At 39.4% G+C, this 22224-nt stretch overlaps 1 pseudogene; it reads left to right on the top strand.

Moving 5' to 3' along the window:
- Positions 1–22224, top strand: part of LOC138147890 (cyclin-dependent kinases regulatory subunit 2 pseudogene) — a 30461-nt pseudogene that overhangs the window by 5336 nt on the left and 2901 nt on the right.

The raw sequence follows: 22224 nt of genomic DNA, 5'->3' as shown, positions 1-22224 counted from the left end.
GCTGAATTTGAACCCCAGTCCTCCTGACTTCATGGCTGGTGTTCTATTCACTGCACCACCTAGCCACCCCTCAGACTCATTTTCTAAAAAATGAATCTCCTTATTCAAAGGACTTCGTGAAGAATTTTAGAGCAGAGCTTCCTAGATTATACTGAGCTGAAATGGAGTAAAGAAGCAATTTTGGAGGGGTCTCAAACTAGCTATAACTTTCTTCATGTAACACTGTAACTTGCAGGTAAGAAACACTGTGTTAACTAGAAATAAAATGTTTTTACCCCACTAGGAATGAGACCCTGTTTTTTTAAATAGCTTTTACAGTCAAGGACCTCAAGGCAGTTTACAATTACAGCAAAAATCTACCAACCTTGCTATCCCTTCGATTCCATTGCTCCTTTTGTCAAATCTCACCTCTGAATGCACAGAGGATGTGCGATGAACCGAAGCTCAAGATAAAGGTGTCATCCTTAGTCTCTGGGGGTTCCATTATATCTGGCATTTTGAGAAACAGAAATGTCACTGTCTTTCAACAAATGGTTCCCAAGGACAGAGCTGAATGAAGATCCTCTCTCTCTCTCTCTCTCTCTCTCTCTCTCTCTCTCTCATCCCAACCCTTTCCATCCTCCATGAAGCACCATATGTCGCTCCAGAGGCAGGGTTTCGATATTACTGAAGTAGGATAAATATTTTCAATACGACTCAAGTAATTTCCTAATCAAAATTTCCTTTCCTAAAAGAAAAATATGTTTTTTCACTGTCCCTATAGCAGCATGAACTTGTTGCGGCTTTCTTCCAGTTTTTAAGTACTCAGATATTTTCTGCATTACAAAGATATTTTCTGATTTTTATGAGACTATTTGACTCTTCCTCCCATCCCCCACAATGCTTTTGCCAAACTACTTATATCACTAGTTCACCCTATCCTTAGCCTATATTTGGAACTGCCTCAATACAACACCATAATGATATAAATTATAATAGCAGGGATGTGAGTTAGATAGTGGGAAGAATCATATATAACCCATTTGTCATATACTAATGCCTGACATTTGTTTTCAGAAGAATCTCTCTAATAGTAATCCCAGTGGTTCATAACCCCAGATAGAGTCTTCCCTGCGAATGTCAGAATTTAGTTTGTGTCTATAAAATTACCTTTGGTTCCCCTGAAAACACCAAGGACACTAAATATACATTTATTTAAGGCAATAACAAACAAAGTAGGATTCATATCTTATCCCTTGGCTAGTGATGGAAATCCCTCCTACTTAGTTCTGTTCAATTCTCCAAAAGTTTGTCTTCCAAGTTCTTTAAACTCACTACCAACTGATTATGATACTGCCTGACTTGGCAAGGAGGGGAACAGGGGAGGGGACAGAGCACAGGGAGAAGGAGAGAAAAAGGGTGCTTGCGAGCCCTGCTACAAGTTCGGTATTTTTGATGCAGATACCAATTCAGTGATACACTCACAGATGTTTCTTTCTAGCAAGTGCCTCCAAATTTAATCATGTCCTTTATTAGTTAAAAAAGCATTTATTTATAAATTCCATAAGTATATTTTTCACATTATAACATTATAATACAAGCACAAAATAGACATTTTTAGAGAAATAAGAATGAAGTTATATTTTAAAGTAATTTAAAATTTTTTTTCACAGAATCTGGAATTAAAAAGGACTCCATTTGGCCATGTAGTGAAACCTATACAGAGAAGGAATTTCCATCATAACATACACATGTAACAAGTCATCATTGGGCCTCTGTTTGAACACTTTCAAAGAGAGGGAACCAAGCCCTCCTCAAGGCTGCCATTTTTAATTTTGAACAGCTCTAACTAAAAGGATTTTTCCCCCTCATAGCCAACCCAAATTTGCCCTTTTGCACCTTCCACCTACTGTTCCTTATTCTAATCTTTGGGGCCAATCAGAAAAGGTCTAATTCCTTTTCTATGTGAAAACCCTATAGTTACTTGAAGACAGCTACTTTGTCCCCTGTAAATCTTCTTTTCTCCAGACTAAATAACCCCAGTTTCTTCAGCTGATACCTCTATATGGTATGGATCCAAGTCCCCTTCACCATCTAAGCACTCTTGAATTGTGCTTCTCAGAATAGAACCCAACACTCCAGGAGAATGATCCACAACTGGTTACAGGGGGAAAACCATGAGAAAGAGTTGCCTGAATACAGAAAAACATCCCCTTTTGGGTTTTTCCACCTTATTTTTCTACCTTTTTTTCTCAATATCCTCATGTGTTTCAGTTGTAGACAACATGCAGAGGGGGAGAAGGGAAAATTTTCTCATCTCTTGCTGTCTTTGTAGATTTCTGCATTATTGTCTTCTGTTTGGCATTTAAACCCTTTCTAAGCCTAGTGAGCCTACCTTTCCAACATTATTACACATTCTTTCCCTTCATGAACTCTTCAGTTCAGCCAAACTGGCCTTTTTTGTTTTTCCTCATACATGACTCTTCTTTTCCTATCCCCATGCTTTTGTGGTGACTGTTCCCCATGCCTGAGATGTATTCTCTCTCCACTTCTATCTCTTAAGGTCCCCAGTTTCCTTCAAGATTCCGTTGAAGGGCTACATTCCATATGAGGCCTTTCCTGATCTCCTAGCTATTATCTTCTAGATTATATTATATCTCTTTCGTCACTACCTAAACAGGTATATATTGTATTCTCTGAGAGAATGAAAGCTCTTTAAGGGCAGGAACTTTTTCATGTTTTTCTTTATCTTCCCATCACTAAGTAACTAGTACCTGGAAACTTTTTGTTGTTGTTCCATCCTTTCAGTTGTGTCTGACTCTTCATGACCCCGTTTAGGGTTTTCTTGGCAAAGATACCAGAGTAGTTTGCCATTTCCTTCTCTACCCTGGAACACAGGTGGTGCTGAATAAATACTTACTGATTGATTGCTTGATTGTCACCTTCTACCAGTTGACTGCACCCAGTTCCCTGGCCCGGCTGCTCCCAAAAGCTGTTTTATGAGTCCTATATTCAGTGATGTCTCATCAACTACAACCATTGCCCCCTTGGCCTTTGTCATTTCTACCTCTCCCAGTCATTGCTCCACCCTGTCTCAGTATACATCTACTTTTATCACCATAGTTTCCCAGCCCATGGAGGGAGCTGAGAAGGGAGAAAGAAAACAAGGACAGCTACATGGGTGCATCTTGCATAGAATACCTATGAAAGAACAAAGATAAGAATTATAGATCATAAGACTGAATGGATGGGTTGTAATGTGTAGTGATGAAAAGGATACACACCTTGATGAGATCACAGATCCATTGAAGTAGTCAAGGAATGTCCTGGCCACTATGAACTGCTTCTAGTTTTATTTGTATAGGTCTATGAATACCAGCTAAGGTGAGCAATTACCACTCATTTTGCTCATCTCCTTCCAATCCCTCTCCAGAGATAAGACATCTGTGTACGACAATATCTAATATTTTGCCTAAAGATAAACAATTCAGGTAAATAGCATTTACCTTTAAATATACCAGCACAGGACTCAAGCTTCTTGTATATATATATGCTACCATATGGGGCCAGTAGACCCAATTTTCTTGGCCTAAATATCCAAAATCATCACAAATTGTCTCATAGTCATAGGTTAGTAAGCTTTAGGCATCATTATCTTTGTTCTCTTACTTTACATAGAGTTGGATATACTAAATTCTCTAAATACATTAGAAATGCTTGATGTTTATAAAACTTTGCTAGATGTGACAAAGGTCCATATAAACAAAGCTATCTTGTTTTTTTTAGTAGGATATATGGCTATAAGAGTTGGACTGTAAGGAAAACTGAGTGCCACAGAATTGGCACTTTCAAATTGTGGTGCTGGAAAAAATTTTGGAGAGTCCCTTGGACAGCAAGGAGATCAAACTGCTTGATACTTAAAGAAATTAATTCAGGCTATTCATTGGAAGGTCAAATATCAAAGCTGAGGTTTGAACACTTTTGGCCACAAAATGAGAAGATGAGACTCATTAGAAAAGACCTTGATTTTTGGAAAGATTGAAGGGAAAAGGTGATGGCAGAGGATGAGATGGATAGATAGTGTCATGAAAACAATGAACATTAGACAGACATAGAGAGATAGTGAAGGATAGAAAGGTCTAGCATGCTATGATGCATGGGGTCACAAAGAGTTGGACACTACTGAACAAACAACTAACCATCAAAAGATGTAAGGAATTTTTTTTTAAAGACTCTAACCTTAAGAAACTTTCGTTATAGCTTTATAGAGTTCTTCATGACAAATCATCATCTTCTGTTCTCTCAACAGTATAGCATGTATACAACCTAACTGAGCTGGATTTCCGCAGTCATGCCCCTATTTATTTTCCCACCAATATCCCTACATTTGACCCTTAGCCAGTAGCTGAATTTGAATACACTGCTAGTCATCTAGCCTCTATCTTTAGTCTTTGTGGGAAGAACGGGTTCTAGGCTACAAAATTCACTTTCCCCAATGGCACACTCTCTAAAAGAAGTCTCAGACTCTCATTCATGCTTTTCTGTATTAATAGGCATCCTACTTTTGTGTTATAGATGGCCTTCACTGTCCTCATAGGAATCTCCTGATGCATAGGGCCTCTGGGACAGGCTAAATGTATCTTCATTGGCTCTCCCTGGCTGGAAATGCATGATGAACTCATAGCTAGCCAGAACCATTTTTGGCTGGTACACCTGTCAGGCTGTAGACCAGTGGAGTATTGGCCATTCATTCTTCATCTCCCAGTGAACTTTTCCAAGAAGTTTGTCTCATGGTCCCTGCATATTCACGACATCAACTGGTAAAGTCCCTGCTTCCTGGTAGGACATATATGGCCCCACTCTGAGTATAGGTTTAGCATCATTGGTTTGAGTATTTCCAGGTGCCTGTTCCCTCAGGCTTTCCTTGTGGAGAGCTCTGCAACTGGAAGGGATTGACTTTATTGCTGTCAGCAAACATGTCCACCATAGTGAATGTAATCAATCTAGTAGTGGTAATGGAGATCCAGCAACATATAGATTTATAGGAGTGTAGAGTTGGAAGTAATCTCTAAGATCTTCCAGTTTAACCCACTTTGAAAAATAAGAATCTACATGTGCAGCATCCCAAACAAGGGAACACCCAGGAACATCTTAGAGATATTCAAACTTCCTGACTGTGAGAATTCTGAAACACTAGCATGTGTTACCAACTTATTGCCCCTTCTCACTGTAATGGTCTATGATTCCATAGCTCCATTATCCACTTATATGTTACAGTGAGTGCACAGATATTCTATCTTTATTATAATATATCATAAGTACCTACAATCTTTACCTAGTGGGTTATGCTTGCTACCTAAGAATGCATGTTCAACTCCCATTGGCTACATGTAAGGGACTGTTCCTTTTCTGACTGAAATATTTGGGCTCTCTAACAAATGACTAAGAGGCAAGTCCAGAGAATGATATCCTACCCTAAGGGGCACTAGGCAGACTAGATTTTCCCTTCATCCTGAGTAGTCTGTTAAATCAGTTCTAGGTGTCCCCAAAAGATTTTGGCCCCTTTCTGAAGGAGGTCCACAGTGACTCAGGGTATAAGCATGGCAGAACAAATATAACTAATGATCTCTGCTTCCTTGATACCAGGACTAATAAGTCAGACAGTCAATCAAACAGCATTTACTAAGGGCTTACTATGTGCCAAACTAAGCACTGGGGATTCAAAGAAATGCAAAAACACATCCCTTGCCCTCAAGAAGCTCCTGTTCTAATGGAGAAGATAACATGAGGGGAGTACAACTATGTCACTTCATATACAACATAAATTGAAGGTAATCTCAGAGGAAAGATGGAGAGGGGAACAGAAAAGATTTCCAACAGAAGGTAGGATTTAAGCTCAGTTTTGAAGGAAAGCTATGGAAACTAGGAGACAGACATGAGGAAGGAAAGCTTTCTAGGCATGAGAGACAGCCAACACAAATGGTACCAACTTGGGAGATGGAGTGCCATGTGTGAAAAACAGAAAGCATGTCAGTGAAGCTAGATCTTGGTGCATAGAGTGAAGTGTAAAGAAACTAGAAGGGGTCAGGCTTTGAAGGGCTTTAAATGCTGGGGGATTTTATATTTGATCCTTGAAGTAAGAGAAAGCACTAGAGTTTCTTTAGTGGGAGAGGGGAGAAGAGAGAATATGATTGGTTTGTACATTAGGAAAATAACTTTTGCAGCTGAGTGGAGGATGGCTTAGAGAAGGGAGAAACCTAGAGTGAGGAGAACAAGTAGGAGGCCAAGATAGGGGGAGAACCAGGAGAGAGAAGCGTCACCCAAAGAAAGAGAGGAGGGAATCCCCAGAAGGACCTGATCAATGGTATTGAAGGCTGAAGAGAAATTAAGAAGGATGTGAATGGAGAAAAGGCTGTTAGATTTGGCAATTATAAGATCATCGATAACTTGGGGGATGGCAGTTTTATTTAAATGATGAAGTCAGAAGTCAGAACACAGAGGGTATAGAACTGAGTGAGAGAAAAAGTCGAGACCCCAATTGCAGATGACTTTCTTAAGTTTAGCTGAGAATGGGAGGAGAGATTAGGAGGATAACTAGTTAGATGGTGGAATCAAACGAAAGTTTTATAAAGTTTACAATTAAAAACATTCTTCCTATATCTCCTTCCCATCCCACCTCCCACACCTAAACACTGCCACTAAGGTCTTCTGAAGCCTAAACCCATTAGGTTACAACAGCCTCAAGCATATGGCTGTTCAAGGAGTCATTTGACTCTTCGTTCTCCTCCCCCACCTCCCCTTATTTTACTGGCCCACCAATGGAACCAAGCTACCAAAGGTGAAAATTTTTAAGCATTGTGTCTCAAGGGAACAGAGGCAACGAGAACATGCCATTAGAAGTGGCATTTATGAGTAGCCTGAGGTGAGTTTATAAAACTCTCATAGACTGACAGATTTTTTTTCCCTTTAAACTCCAGTGGACACATTCTCCAGACAACCTTCAATGTTTTTTTCCTCTCTCAAATATCCTACTCCCTTTATGTGTCACTGCACAATTTTTCAGACCTGTCTCATGAAAGGATTTGGCAGGGGTTGGGAGGGAGGTCTGGGGCCAAAAAGTTGCCACATGTGACCCTACAGTGTGACAGCCTAACTGGTCTGGAAGGAGATTGGAGGTGGAGGGAGGAGGGGGGAGGAGGATGGCAAGGTCCAGGAGGAACATCTGAACCGAGCAGTCTGGGGAAGTCGATTTAAATCAATGTCATAGTTAAACCTGAGGGCTGCTGGGTGAAGAGAAGGGAGGGGAGGAAAGCAGACCTGTGGCTAGCACAGTGGGGTTCAGGGAAAAGAAGTGATAAAAACATAACCCCACAGCCTGCTGTGCCTACCACACAGCTCGGGGAGATTAGAAAGTTATTGAGCGAGAGGACAATTAAACTGATTTGTAATTAACTCTGCAGAGAGGAAAAGCAGCAGAGTTAATGGAAGACCAAATAGCTCTTGCTGGGCTTGTCCCTAAAAATTGTTTCTGGACTGCACCTTTTCTCCCTGTGCTGAATAATAACTTGGAAGAGTGGGTAAGTTGGTGCCACAGGGCAGTTCCCCAAGGTGGTGGTGGGGGGGGGGCAGGCAGAAAAGTTAACCCTTTCAGTCTGACTTTAAAATCAGTCACCAAATTATGGTGTGTGTGTGTATGTTACCCACCTCCACCCCTCCCACACATGCATGCTCACACATACCCAATCTCTTCTGGTCTGCACACAGTGATGAAATGTAGTTACAAAAATACAAAATGAAAACAGCAGCAATTGGTTTGCATACCTTAGAAGGCTAAATCAATATTGATTTGAAAAGTACCCATAAGTAGATCTCCTGTATTATCACCCCTGAAGTAAACTCAGAACACAAGAAGAGAAATAAACAGGAGGCCCTCAAAGCTGAAAAACCATCATTAGACAGTGTCTCCCCCTGCCTCTCACTGAAAGCTATACCGAGTTTAGCAGTGTGATACACCAGGCATAGTCCTCTTTGAGAGACAGAGCACACTTCCAGGGATAAATTCTATTGTCTGAGAAAATCCCACTCACACTCCTGGTTCAGACATAGTAGCAAGAAAAGATCATTTGGTTTGCAAGTTGAAAGACCCAGGTTCCAAAGTGATCTCAGTGGCTATGAATGGCTATCAGTCTCTCTTTGGTTCATGTTATCTCCACCTACTTGCTGTGTGATATTGTCAAGTGACTTATACTGAGTGGGCCTCCATTTCCCCTTCTGTAAAATGAGTATAATATCAGCACTGCTTAGTTCTCAAGATTGTCAAAATCTAATGAAAATCTCTCTTCATTGGATCCTGGACTTCAAATCCTGATCCCAGTCTTGAAAAGGCAGTGATACAACCTCTTTGCCTAAGATGAGTCAGGCATGGAGAGGGAAAGCACAAGGTCATTGTGGTGGGAGTTCCTGAATCCTAGCTTTTCGAAGAGGACCAAGAGGTCCTAAATTCCAGCTCCCTGAGCAGCATCAGAATCCAGACTTGTGAAGAAAGGAGGTGAGTTCCTAGGCTTGCCTTGTAAACAACCACAATTTTAAGGGATTATCAAAACCAGACCAGGGCAAAACCACCAACTGGTCTTATTCAACTGACACCATCTTCATGTCAATGAAACGTGGGACTAGCAGCTTAGCAAACTAATCACGCTTTGTAGAGGAAGAAGAGGAATTCCTGGACTACATTCTCCTCTTGGAGAGAGGAAAAACTACTAGAATCTAGACTGAGAGAGAGAGAGAGAGAGAGAGAGAGAGAGAGAGAGAGAGAGAGAGAGAGAGTAGTTCTTGGGCTGGTTCAGCTTCTTAGAGAGAAAAGCTCATGGACTTGGTTGGCCCCTGGAGCTGGAGAAACAGCAGTGGAATCTAGTGCACAATTGGGGGGATGGGGCACAAAAGACCTAGATTTTGCCCTCTGCTCTTACCATGAATTATTCAGACAGTGCATATCCTATAAGAAGGGGAGGATGCCTCTCTAGTAACCCTAAGCAGTAGGGATAGAATTATCTAAGAATTTCCTGCTTAGCAGCTCCAAGTGTGTCTCCCTTCAGAAAGGAGCCTAAACCATCAGGGTGAAAGACTGTATGAGTTTCTTTAGGGTTTCTAGAATAAAAAAGTGGGATTAGCTAGAATGGAAAGTGACTTCTCTGTCTGGCAACCCCAAGTTCCTTTTCTTTCTGGAAAAAGAGTCCATACCACAGGGTGGTGCTATGTGTCTGGAGGACTACAGGACCATGAGGAAAGGCAGGATTCACTGGAGAGGGAAGAGCATTATATCTATTGTTTATGGGCTGCTGTGAATCCTTTTTGTGTTTTCTGCATTTTCTAGGATAAAGATGGTCCAGTGCCTAATACAGGTATTTGTTGCCACAAGTCTTTGTACAGGATCTAGGAACCCTTTCACCCACGTAACTGAGGACCTAGACACAAGATACATTTAAACTAGATTTTAAAATTCCTCCAAAGCAGCTCTGGGTAGAGACAATATAAACCAAAGAGAAACTGATAGCCTCTCATAGCCACCAAGATCAAACTCCGTTCTTCTTAGCTCAGATCTTGGGATGCTGGACCCTAGGTGGCATAATAAAGTATTCTATGCCCTTAAAGAAAGGGTCCCTCCCATGCAGTAAGCAACACTAGTAAGTTATTTGTATGCTTTGATTTATTGAAATTAATCTAAATAGACTTACTCTAAGTCAAACACTAACTTAGCCAGCAATACCATGACTCTTCCTTTTCATTATCATCGTACATGGGTATTATTTAAATAATGACTTACTGTGCTGGACACTCTACAAAGCAAGGATTTTGGTTGTAAAGCCTCCATGGATAAGTGCCAGAGCTAGCATAGGTTGATTTTTCAAGGTAAGTGCTTTACTTCACTCACCTTTCAGCTCTATGCTTTGCATAGATCAGTCCCCCATGTCTGTAATGTCTGGAATAACAACAGCATCTATATAATACTTTAAAGTTGCAAAGTACTTTACATATTTTATCTCATTTGATCCATAGAAGACTCTAAAACTTAACACATCTGCCTCCTAGAATCCCCAACTCCCTTAGAAGTACCTCATCCCCCTCCTTACATAGACTCTGTGATCCTATTTAAAAATTCCTTCATACTGCTCTTTTCGCAAGACACTCTATCTCCTGACTCTTGGCATTTTCACTAGCTCACCCCCCACCCCCCACTACCTCTCACCCTCATGCCTGGAATTCTCTCCTTCTTCATCTCCATGTCTTGGTTTCTCTGACTACCTTCAAATCACAGCTAAATTTCATCTTCTGCAAGAAGCCTTTCCCAGATCTCTTTAATCTTAGTGCCTTCCCTCTGAGATTATCTCCAGTGTATCATATATACATACATACATATATGTATAAATACATACATGCACACACATATGCATTATTTGTACAAGGTTGTCTTTCACATTAGACTTAAGCTGGGACAGTTTCTTGTTTTTATTGTATTTCCCATACTTAACACAGTGCTTGCACATAGTAGGTGCCTAATAAATGCTTGTTGATAAATAAAATACTTTATTATAAAACACTTATTGACAATTTCTTGTAGCCAAGCAACAAGAATTCATTAAATACTTACTATATGCTAAGCCCTTTATTAAGGGATACATAAATAGATGGGTAGATAGATAGATAGAACTAATTACATTGAACAGAACTGAATTGTGGTTCATTTTTGGTCATGCCAGTGTTATCTTGTAGCTTAGGAGAGGCATTCACAAAAAGGCCACAGCTTTGGTCTTTGACACAAATATAAGTGTGGGTAGTTGCAAAACATACATTCTGCACTGCCCTTTTAACTGAACAGGATTCCCCTATTCCCATTCTTTTCATTTGCACCAACAAGTTTTTTGGCGCAGGGACTCCTAGCAAAACACCAGCTGCAAAGGGGCTCAGCTTAGAGGCTCAGCAGTTTTGCTTAAAACCTACGGCACTCACTGCCTGTCGTTTAAAGGCTCCTTTGTGAGAGCATAGAAGCCATTATTCACAAACTTCTGGCTTATTCCAAAGCTATCAACCAAATCGAGATCATTCATCTGGCTGGAGCAATCCAAGTACAGTACATCCACTGGGATGTGGGCTCCCTGGGAAGGGATGTCCTAAGCCCAAACAGGGGGATTCTGAGTCAGATCTGAGTAGGCGGAGATTACCCATATGAATGAATGAGTGTGGCCAAATCGGACTAGGGTGAAACATGAACTCATCTGATTGCAGTGAGGCCATCTTCATGGGAATGAAACATGGGACTGGCAGTTTGACAGCTCAACCATGAGATGAGAGCTACAGTGAAAGACCATGGTTTTTGTTCCTAAGTGATTAACCATGCGGATACAATTTGCATCTATACAACAATAGGCAGCTGGATAAAAAATGAGAAATAGCCAGTGGTCCAGATGTTTCCAGACATGGCACCTTGAAGACCAAATATAAAACAGTTGGATTTTTCCTCCTATTTTTCAGTGATAGACTTAGTAGTAGATATAGAAGAAAAAATAGCTTAAGATCTACTGTAAATGGTCACTAAAAAAAATTTAGCCTTGTGCTCATAGCCACTTGTCTTTATTATTGAAGTCTTAATTTTTAAAGCCAGGAATTCCACATGATCCAGGCTCACTTTTTTCTAACCTAGTTACCGAGAAAATGTTGTGTGGTTATATGTAGGCACCTTCATCATGATTGGGACTCACTAGTCTGCTGAATTCAACATCATAAGAAGAAGCTAGATAGGTAGCTGTTCCCTAGTATAGTGTTTGGCTGGACAAACTCATCTCACTTTTGTATCTTCTTATTCTTAGAATGGGGAGGGGGAATGTACAAATGGAAATTTACTAAAAATCTAAGCTACTATATTGCTATTTAAATTTAACACCTGAAGGTGAGGTATAGGGACAGATATAAGGAAAGAATTTGAGTCATTCAAGTTTTGGATATGAATTTTCCACATTACTTTCACCTTTTCCTATACTGTAGCACACTAGTCAGTTTGCCTATGACAGTTTTCAGTAAGACAGACAATAGAATTCAAGCATGGGGAAAACCCTTTCAAGAAATGAGCCTGACTCATCCTCTTATAACTAGGAATTAGGTTGTGTAAATCCATGGAGGTCTATGGACTGTGTGCAGTTTATCTCACCCAGAAGGCAAGGGGAACAAAGTTTTACTTAGTTTTACAGGAAGAAATGATTTTCCTTCCCTCAGCTTACACAAAGCACTTTATAATATACTTCTATTGTGTTCCTGTTATGTAGTCAATGAGTTGATGAACATTTATTAAGTGCCTAGTAAGTATGAGACACTACCTGTGTGGCCCTGGGCAAGTCACTTAACCATATTTTCCTCAGTTTCCTCATCTGTACAATGAGATGGAGAAGAAAATGGCAAACCCTTCAGTAACTTTGCCAAGAAAACTCCAAAGAGGGTCATGAAGAGTCATACATGACTGAAATAACTGAAGAATGACTAAAGCCCAGCACTGTTCTGTAGCATATGGAGAAAGGCAGAAGATCGTCCCTGCCCTCAAGGCATTTGCAATCCAGTTGAGGAAGATGACACATAAAAAGTTGAAAAGGGGGAACTGGAGGAGGGCACCTGGCTTATTGTTTGTCCTTCATTCTCCAAAAGGACCATGATATCAGGAAGGTGATGCCATTATATGCAAGTGAATTGTATTTAAGTGAGGAAAGACTGTGCAAAGTCATTAGTCTCACTTTCTCCTCTGGAGCCATCTGGGTCCAGTGGCAAGATACAGATCAGGACAACTAGAGATGGCCCCGGATGCAGTGGGAGACCATGGCTGTTTTAAGCTGTCTTTCCCAGGTGTCAGTTTAACTGATTGGAGTAGGGTACCTGACTTAAGAGAATAATGAGGTCCTATAACCAGGTAGGGGATGTTGAAGTAGCTGCCTTGAACACACTCCTTAAATGGAAGGAGCTCTCCTGATGTCCAGCTTCTACCTTCTACAATCAGAGGGAGGAAGGGGTCCCAGTGGCAGGGAATAGTGAAGACATGTGAATTTTAGAGCTGATGTGATCTTCTTTTTTTTTTTTTTGCTTTTTTTTTGGGGGGGGGGAAGGCAGAGCAGTTGGAGTTAAGTGATTTGCCCAAGGTCACACAGCTAGTTTTTTGTGTTGTGTCTGCGCCCAGATTTGAACTCAGGTCCTCCTGACTCCAGGGCCAGTTCTCTATTCACTGCACCACCTAGCTGCCCCAAAACCTCAAGAGCTGATGTGATCTTGCAGGAAGAAGAGGGGACATTGGGGACAATGATGAAGTCCAAGAGAACAGCAGGTAGGAAATGAGGAAAGTACGTAGTAAGAATATACAATGTATAATAGGACCTCCCTGACATAATGTTTGTTTATGTATTCCCAGTTCTCAGCACTATTCCTGATTAACAATAAAAATGATGCATACATATAGCACTTTAAGGTTTACAAAGTACTTTACATGTTATCTCATTTAATCCATAGAAGATGCTGAATAAATGCTTGTTGAATTGAATTATTAAAATTGGAATTATGGTTGTCATATAGTATCATCTATTGGTGTAGATAGACTGTTGATAGACTGTGAACTCCTTGAGAACAGGGCCAGTGTTCTAAAATTACCTTTGAATCCTGAAATGACAAGCACAATGCTTTTCACACAGCAGGAACTTAATAGATAATGAATTAATTAATGACAAAATGAATGAACAAATATACTGCCCTTTCCCAAACTTGGGGGCCTAGGAGATGAGAAAGAAAGGACACAGGCAAAGTTCATGAGTGGGATTTATCTCATCAAGAAAGGAGATAATTCCTTTGTTGACACATAAAAACAGAATTCTTTAAAAAGAAAAAAAACAAACTAGAATTCTTTAAAAGATTCTAAGCCATCCATATTTCATGGCCACAGAGTCTAACAAAGACTACTAGTTTGCTCTATTACTCCCCAGTACCCCATAATACTCCAAGGATAAGTTTCTATTCTACTAAAAAGAATATGTCATGATGAACTTCCTTTCAGCTAGAAACATAGCTATAACACTCTAAAGATATTCTCAGGCCTTTTCTAAGGATCCAGGAATAGACCTCCATTCCTTTGCTACTCTAGAAAGGGATCTTAAGAGAACATGCCATCCTATCTCACTGGTATTTAGAGTCAATATTTTAAGATGCCTTCAACAAAAGTGGTTCTCAAACATTCTTTTTTTTTTTTTGCACAACAGTCCATCAACAAACATTTTAAGAGCACTTACTATGTGTCCAACACTATGGTAATCATTGAAGATACAAAGAAAGGCAAAGAAAGAGAGTAAAACACTTTCCAATCTCAGGGAGCTCACAGTCTAATGGGTGAGATGACATGCAAACATCTATGTACAAACATGATTTAGACATAATAAATCAGAGGAATCAATAGAGAGAAGGCACTACCATTAAAGCGGAATCAGGAAAGGTTTCTTGTAGAAGGTGGAATTTTAGCTGAAACTCAAAGGAAGCCAGAGGAACAAGAAGGTGGAAATGTAGGCTTGGGAGACAGGAAGTGAAAATGCCAGTCAAGAGATGGAGTGACTTGCTCAAGAAATGATAAAGAGGCCAGTGTCCCTGCATTATAGTGTACACAGAAAAGGTCGGAAGAATAAGATACAAGATTGAAAAGGTAGGAGGGGACCAAACAGAGGATTTCATGTTTAATCCTAAAGGTGATTAAGAGACCTAAAGTTTATCAAAGGACACACTATTCTTTGTCGTGAGCATTACTAGCACACTGAACATTTGACAACAGTCTGAGAGACTTGAGAGTCTCACATGTATGTAGTTTAATAAGAACATCAGTTTTCATTGAGTTCTTTGCAATTTCAAGATTTGATATTATGAGTTTAGTAACCACATGTAATAGGCAACTTTTACTTATTTTATGAATGCTACGTTCACCATAATGCATATGTGGGGTAAATAAGGTGACCATCAAATAAAATTATTTATAAGTTTTCTTTTGTCTACAATAACAGCATTCAAAATTTCAGGCTATATCTAGCAAAATTGATGGTGCACCAGTGTGCCCCACATGGCCTTGGAATACCACTCTTTTCTAAAGGCATCAATTAGGTGCAGCAGGTCTCCTTGCCAGGCCCACATTTCCCCCAAGAGAATTTGATGAAAGAGCCAGAAATCTTATGGAGGGGATTGCCATGTCCTACAGAAGGGACTTTTGCTTAAGAGAACCTGGTCTTGGCTAGACATACATTGCAAATGAAAGTTGAAAGCTCTGAAAACCAAAATGGGGAGAGGAAAAAATATTGTACCATCTTGTGACATATTAGAGATAGCAGTTTTTTTCTTTTAATTGGCAGCTACAGTGATAGTTTGTTTTCTTATTCTATGACACAGGAATCTGAAATTGGGATTTACTTTGCTTCTCTGGGGATCAGGTTCCTCGTTTCTAAAATAAGAGCTTGGACTTAATGGCCTCTATGCTCCCTCACCTCTCCTACTCATAAAAGCTATGTTAGATGTTGAAATTGTGACATGCTCCCTTCCTAGCAGCTTCAAGATATTAGCAAGTTATGTGAAAAATGAAGGTGAGAACAGTTTCTGAGTCAAGGCAGGCTTAACGAAACCAGTCAGTCTCCCCAGACTGATTAAACCAATGAGCAGAAGTTTCTCAGGAATAGGAAGGGCACCCTGAAGATCATTACACCAGAAATCCCCAAATTGTCTGCTTTATTCTTCAGGCATTCACAGTCTCCTTCGAGGTATTAGCTTCAATGTCACTGAGAATATAAGAGTAGCACGTTCATGGAAGACCTAAGAAATTCAGTCTAAGGGACTTCTATTATTGGATAAGCCAAAGGGATAGTTCTATGGTCTGAAGCAAAATATTCTGGCAAAGGACATTTCAAAAACAACCTTTAAAAATAACCTTTAAAAAGCACAAGGGTATTGGGACTCTTCTTCCCTGAATGTTCTTCCTCCTCCCCCAATGCCAGCATTCCCCATCCCCCTCCCTATGTAAGGGATCATGATTGGCAGGTCCAGCTGATGTTACTGCTTCTAGTCTGGCCCTTTCCAACACTCCTGACAGATGTTTTAATCTACTGTTTGAAGAATGACTTCTGCACAGCTCTGCTGTTCTAACATCTGTTTCTGTTTAGAAAGACAGAGGCATTTCAAACTGCACTGGCTATGCCACACACTGGGAATTGTTTAAACGGCAACCCAAGTTGCTTACATTACTCTATTACAGCAAGAGAAGGATTTACTGCAGTTAAGCTTGACATATTTTTAAGCTCTGTAAAATAGATCATTCATAAAAAAGGCGAACAGTTTAGCTTCCTAAATACATCCTTTTAGAAGGGAGGTATTTACTTTATTAACCCATAAAAACATCTAGAGAAAAAAGGAAAGCATCTAGAAGTATTCTTGTCTCGGCTCTCTTTCTGAGCCCAGTTAAATGATTGCTTTTCCAGTTATTATCCCTTGACTTTTTTCACTTTCTCTTAATATTCTCAACACCCTGTGATTACTGTTTCTTTAAACAGTACATGGCATATTACATGTCACGAGATATTAGTGCATGGCTTCCTGTTTGAGATGGAGGGGAGAGGAAGGACTGCTTTTGAAATCCAAATGCTAGATGACAGGGTGTTCTACCAGGCCTACAACACAGCAAACCAAATAGGCTAGTAGAGATAACCAAATTTCAGTCTGCTACTTCATGTGTAAAGTGAATCTTTTCCCCTTGAGCTCTTATTCATCCCTTTTCCTTTGTCCTCAATCAGTTGCCAAGTCCTCTGTCCTCACAGTATTAACTCATATCTCCTCTCCACATATACTACTACTACTACCATAGTACAGGCACTCATCACTTCTTATCTGGATAATTCTAATAATCTTCTAGTTTTTCTTTCTCCAATCCTGCCTTCTCCAATCCATCTTCCACACAGCTGCTCAAATGACCTTCCTAAGGAACAGATTTGACTATGCCTGCTCCCTGCTCAGAAACTTTCCATGACTCCCTAGTGCCTCTAGGCTAGTTCTTAAACATTTTTTTTGGCATGGTGGAATCCTTTGCATGTTGTTTCCTCCATTAGAATATGATATCCTTGGTGACAGTGACAATTTTTACTTTTCCTTGTATCCCAATCACTTAAAACAGTGCCTGACACGTCCTGTTCACTTGGCTTGTTGACCTTGGCAAGCTGATGAAGCCTGTGGTCCCCTTCTCATAATCATGATTCTGAATGCATAAAATAAAATACATAGGATTAGAAAAGTAACCAATTATTTTCAAATACAGTCATCAAAATCAATTTTTAAAAACCTCATGAACTCCCCTGTTCTAGGCAATAATGCAAACTTCTTAATCCAGAATTTAAGTCCTTTCCTTACTGGTTCCAACCTACTTTTATAGTCTCATTTTTATAATTACTCCCCTTCCAAAGAAACTGGCCCACTAGCTGTTCCCTGAACTCCATATGATATTTCCTATCTCTGGACATGCCATGCCCCATTCCCTGCTCATCTCTGATCTTCAGAATCCTAATCTTTCTTCAGTACTTAGTTCAAGTGTCATTTCTTCCAGGAAGCTTTCCCTTGTCACTTAAACTGAAAGGACATCCTTTTTTGCACAAATTTTGTTAGAGCAATTTTTCTAATTCTAATTCTCCTCTTTCCACCATCACACTCTATTTTTAGCACCCTTATATGCCTACACATCATTTCTTCTCTAGTAAAGTGTAGCTCCTCAAAAGTAGGAATTGCCACGCAGCACAGTATTTTATATATTTGTTGTCATTAAGTCATTTTTCAGTCCTATCTGACTCTTCCTGACCTCATTTGGTGTTTTCTTGACAAAGATACTGAAGTGGTTTCTCATTTCCTTCTCCAGATCATTTTTACAGAAGAGGAAACTAAGGCAAACAGGGTTAAGTGACTTGCCCAAGGTTACACAGGTAGTGTCTGAAGTTGGATTTGGACTCAGAAAGATGAGTCTTTCTGACTCCAGGCCTGTCATTCTATCCACTGTGTCACCTAGCTGCCCCTAATTTGTACATGTTGGGTGTTTAATAAGTGCCATGCACATAGTCACATACATGTCTCCCTCTCTGACTTAGTATAATTGTTAGTTTCAAATACTGTTTCGTAATAGAAATTTTGATTGAGTAACATAAGGGTTGATGGTTCTGAGAAGCTTATGAACAGCAAAACCTGATCACAAAACAAGATGCTTACACAATGTCTTAGAGAAAGGAGCCTAATCCATTGGAAGAAGGGTAAGTTCATGGACCAAACTTTACAGCTGTGTGGGTGGATCCTGTAAGCAATCATTTCGATTCTTTGGACATCAGTTTCTCTATCTGTAAACTGGGTTTATAACAATGGTCCTATGGATAACAATACAGTGAAAGATTTGAATTCATGAAATTTTTTAATATGCTAAGCCAATTTTTAAATTTTTCAATTCTAAGAATATATTGTTCAATTCTCTACAAAAAGGAAAATGGAACTTAATATTTCCAACTGATAAGATACATTTTTTCCATTATTATCTTAGAAATACCTACATATTTAAGGGGGGGAAAGGGGACACACACATATACACATGCAGTTTCCTTGACTCTTTTATTGATACCTTAAGGAGCTGTGATTGAAGAGGAATGACTAAAGAAGAAAACAGGAAAGTCAGAATAACACAAATAATCAGGATACCTTTAAAAGTTACACATTGAATTTATGGTAAAAATGATCTTTACATAATTTCATTTTATATACAATCCTCCTTTTTCTATTTTGTTTATGGAGATGCTCATTCTGCTTAGTGCTTGTTAGGTTCAGAAGTGGGTTTTTTTTGCAGGAGTTCGGGGGGAGTCGATAGGAGTTAAGCGACTTGACCAGGGTCACACAGCAATTAAGTGTCTGAAGTCCAATTTGAATTCAGGTCCTACTGATTCTAGGGTCAGCTGTATCCACTATACCACCTAAATGTCCCAAGTTCAGAATTTTTAAAAAGAAAGAAAAGAAATGGTTGAATCCTAGGATATGTGTGTTGTTGAATGGTCAATGAGGTAAAAAGATTAATGTGGGATCAGATTCTAGAGAATATCTATGAATATCAAATCAAAGGCTGATCTTTGAGAAAAATGGGAACTAAATAGATAAGGCAGAATATTACAAATTATATAATATTTTGGTTCTTTGTAATTTCTTTTAATCCTTTCACTTCATTCAGAAGAGTAAATATCAAAGCATTAAATATACAACCACCACCATTTGGCCAGTCACTCAAACAGGATTTATAATGCTACCCCTTTAAGCTTACTTAGTATGTACAGTATATGTTTTCAACCATAACCATATATATATATATATATGTGTGTGTGTGTGTGTGTGTGTGTATACATATATATACACATATATATGTATACACACACACTATATATTGCATCCAAATTTCCTTTCTGTGATTGATTAACAAACAGGTAGCAGGCTTAAGCCATGCAGCTAGGTGGTAGAGTAGATAAAACACCAGGCTTAGAGCTAGGAAGATGAGTTCAAATCTGGCCTCAGATACTTACTAGCTATGTGACCCTGGCAAGTCACTTAGTCACGATTTGCCTCAGTTCCTCATCTGTAAAATGGAGACACACTGGAGGAGGAAATGGCAAATCACTTTAGTACCTTTGCCAAGAAAACCCCCATGGACAAAAGTATATGGGGTCACATAGAGTCAGATATGCCTGAACAACAAGAAGAAGAAGCATGTATGGGGTGGTTACGTGGTGCAGTGAGTAGAGCACTGACCCTGGAGTCAGGAGGACCTGAGTTCAAATCCAACTGTAGACACTTAACACTTACTAGCCGTGTGACATTGGGGAAGTGTAGCAGCAAGCACCCCAAGCGCGTCCTCAGGGTTTGCTGCCCATACAGGTTCTTGGATCTGCTTTGTTAAAGGAAAGCAACTCAAAATGGGTTAACAAGCTTACTTTAATCAGTCAGACATATATCATTTACCTTGTTCAGGGGAAAAGGTCAGCACCCCGAACTTCAAAGTATACAGGCAGAATTATCAAGACAGAGACAGATCAAGTAGACAGATTTCAAACTGTCCAACCATTACATCCATACCAAGTCAACATCTGGGTTTCAACATCTGGGTTTTTTCAAAGCCGGGGGACTCTCAACAACGGCTTCCCAGAATTCAGATCAAATCACAGAACACTTCTCAAAGTGAGTCCCAAAACAAAGCCACACATCAGGGCTTATATAGCCTTCTCCTGGCTCAGAGAATGTAACAACCTTATTGACTCACGGGCCAATCAAGAAGTATCTACTGAAAAACAAGCCTCCCACTCCAGGCTTCAGGTGCACTTTAGCCTAGGGTCAGGGAAGATCTTCCAAATTTGCATTCCCATTACAGGAAGTCACTTAACCCCAATTGCCCTGCCTTCCCCCCTCCAAAAAAAAGAAGAAGAAGAAGCATGTATAAAAGCATTAGACTTGGAGTCAAAAGACCTAGATGCAAGTTTTGATTCTATCACTTTGCCACCCATGTGACCTTGGGCAAAATAATACCATCATCATCGTCATCGTCATCATTGCTGCTGGCATTTATATAGTGCTTGAAGGTTTAAAAACACTGTACATGGCAGTATATGCAATATACTATATTATCTCAGATGATTTCATTCTACTACTCTGATTCTGAGTTTTCTCATCATGAAATGAAGTGGTTAGATTTGATTTCTAAAATCTCTTTCATCTATTCTGAGTCTATGATCAAGATAAATTGAAAAAAATTATCTCAGATAATTGGATTCAATGTTGTGTGCATTATTTGACTACTATAGCCCTACATACTTTTTTTAACATAGTAGAAAAATTTCATGTTTCTACCTAAAGCCATAAATTCATGGACACTGTGTTTTAGCCTTGATACTATCAGGGTCTCTTGACCTCATCTAAGCACAACCAAGAGAATAGAAAAGGGATCATAAGATCATTCATGATTAAGGGAGGCAGCTAAGGACACCATGCATAGAGTGTTTGAATTGGAATTAGAAAGACCTGAGTTCAAATCCTGTTTCAGACACTTATAAACTGTATAACTATGGGAAAACTGTTTATATCTCTATCATCGCCATCAGTAGATATTGTTTTACATAGTACTTTAAGGTTTGTAAAGCAGTTTACAAATATTATCTCATTCTATTCTGACAACAACCAAGTGAGGTAAGTGCTATTATTATCCCCATTTAACAGATGGGGAAACTGAGGCAAGGATAAAATGACTTGCTTAGAGTCACATAGATAGCATCTGAGGACATAATATGAATTCAGAGTGTTTTTTATTTTAATTCTACATCTAGTGCTCTATCCACTGTACTACTTAGCTGCCCCTCTCAACCTCAGTTGTAAACTGGGGATATAATTACAGCTACTATTTGAGAGGTTTAAATGAGAATATTGTATGTATGTGTTTTAGATTTAATATTAGATATTCACATATGTGAGAATGTCTATTATGATTAAGAATACATATCTTCATAAGGCATTTTGCAAACCTTAAGGAGCTATATAATAAATTCTAGCTGTTATTATTATTAAGGATATAGGAGGCACTGACTTTGTGATGTAGGATCATAGCCAAGCTTTGTGGTGTATTCTTTGTCTAAAACCCCAAGAAATTTTCACATAGCTCAAAGGGGACCATAGGCTTCATCAGACTGCCAAAGGGGCTCATGACATACAAAAAAAGATTAAGAGCTCCTGGATTAGATAGCGCCTGAGGTCATCAAGGATCTCAAGGATATAGAAGTCCAGTCTCAATCCATGGTCCTATGATCCCATAAATATTAAAAAAAGAAGCTTGTATTCATTGTTAGATTTGATCACTGTATCAAGAGTTTCAGAAAGGTTCATAATCTAAGCTTCCATCAGGGCAAGAGTCATGTTGTCTGTATTCACCAATCTCAAATTACCTAGTCTGGTGTAATAGTAATGAAATCTGAAGGTCCTTTTGTATTGCTAAACTGAGAGATACTTAGCACCTAGCTTCAAATCAAGTCTCTGTTAAAGAAACAGAAGGTATGAACCCCTGTTGCTGACATAACAGAAAAGGGCTGAAACAGGAAGAAGCTAATGTTGTGTGTGTGTGTGTGTGTGTGTGTGTGTGTGTGTGTGTGTGTGTGT

Source organism: Petaurus breviceps, unplaced genomic scaffold, assembly GCF_028583685.1.
Source record: "Petaurus breviceps papuanus isolate PSGF00001 unplaced genomic scaffold, PetGlider_PUasm1.0 90808, whole genome shotgun sequence".
NCBI classification, from domain to species: Eukaryota; Metazoa; Chordata; class Mammalia; order Diprotodontia; family Petauridae; genus Petaurus; species Petaurus breviceps.
The sequence above is the reverse complement of the archived record's forward strand: the minus strand, read 5'-3'. Positions and strand labels throughout refer to the sequence as shown.